This window comes from Triticum dicoccoides, chromosome 2A, assembly GCF_002162155.2.
Source record: "Triticum dicoccoides isolate Atlit2015 ecotype Zavitan chromosome 2A, WEW_v2.0, whole genome shotgun sequence".
Classification (NCBI taxonomy): domain Eukaryota; kingdom Viridiplantae; phylum Streptophyta; class Magnoliopsida; order Poales; family Poaceae; genus Triticum; species Triticum dicoccoides.
In genome coordinates, this window is record NC_041382.1 from 788,229,403 (window position 1) to 788,230,963 (window position 1,561).

Below are 1,561 nucleotides of genomic sequence, written 5' to 3' on the forward strand. Positions count from 1 at the left end.
TTTTGTGGGAGGGCTTAGATAAGATTATTTTTAGCATTTTATACTCTCAAACACCCATGTTTTAGCCTTGGCCCCCACAACAGTTGTTACCTAGCTCCGCCACTGCCGCTACGTGGTCTACAGACCTGGATGTAATTTTTACTTCTGGTGTTCTTTGTTTTACCTTGACGGTTGATGAATAGATCGAAAAAAATTCTCCGCAAAAAAGAAGAAGTTGTTGGCATGTTGTACAATAAGACATCTCAACTTTGTGCCCTTTTTCTGAGTCGACCAATCAGTTAAAGTTTCAAGAAAATATATAGCATTCTTCTTGTGAGAGTTGAAAAGAAGAAACCCTTAATCCTGGTATAGAAAGGAAATCGCTTCATCGATGAAGACTATCCTCAAACATGATCAGTTAAAGTCGAAGCGAGTGGGAGAGGGAGAGGGTGGATGGCGACGGCGTGTTTGGCGGTGTTGGCTCAGGGTTAGAGTGCTCGTCGTCGCCCGCTGTGGAATAGAGGAAGGGGAAGAGGAAGGAGTAGCATTTGCTCACAGTGCCCATGGAGTTTTGGTGATGATCTGCTTTGCAAACTCTTCCTCCTCTACCTCTCATTTCACAGGTTACTATATGTGCAATTATTTAAATGCAACGTGCCAACCAAATATAAAGTAAGAAACGGTTGGAAGGAAAATAAAATACTAGGAGTAGTATATATATGAAATGTAACTCTCAAAGAGAAATGGAAAGAGAAAAAAGAGAAGACATTGAACTGGGTAAGTTGCAGACTAGACTTTCTGCACTCCAAACCAAAGGTGGCATGGTTAGTGATCAGAGACAGTGATAGATGAATGAATGAATCAATCAGTTTCATAAACCACACCCTACAAAGCACATCTCAAATGCCAAAAGAGGCATCCATCTGCCTGCCTGCTCACTGTTCAGACTGATCAGGATTAAGATGCCGGTCGCCACCAATCCATGGTCCCGCTCGCCCGCCTCCAGGTCGACACCGTGTCTCCCGGTCGTCCGTTGCTACCGAGCGAACCGAGTGAGCACGCGCGCGCCCAACTCTACTATTTCCCTTCCTCGAGCTCCTCCGTTTTCTCAGGCACACGTTGACAAAGAAGGCTTGCTCTGCTCTCTCTCCTTTTAACTAGAAGCTGTCGCGCACTTTGCCGCGCCGTTCTTCAATTATCGGGACTACTTATTTCCTAGATGTAAATTGAGATCAAAATCACTGTTTTGACCTTTTAAACAATGTTTAGGATGATCTGACCTTCTTTTAAAAGAAAAACTTCATATGACCATTTTTGACGATGCCAACATAAATGACATTTGGGTTGAATGGAAAATTGACCTTAAAGTTTCTCCCCGTGTGACTTGACGTCTTTGGCAGAGGACGAAACGCCATGAACCATGGTGTTTTGGGCGCGCGGGGGGTAGGGGGGTAAACACCATGGACCATGGTGTTTTCCATGCGACCAGAAAGCCAATAATGTTGGCGTCATCAAAAGAGGTCGGGAGTTTTTTTTTTGAAAGGGGGTCAAATCATGCTAAAGTATGAAAAAGGTCAAAATA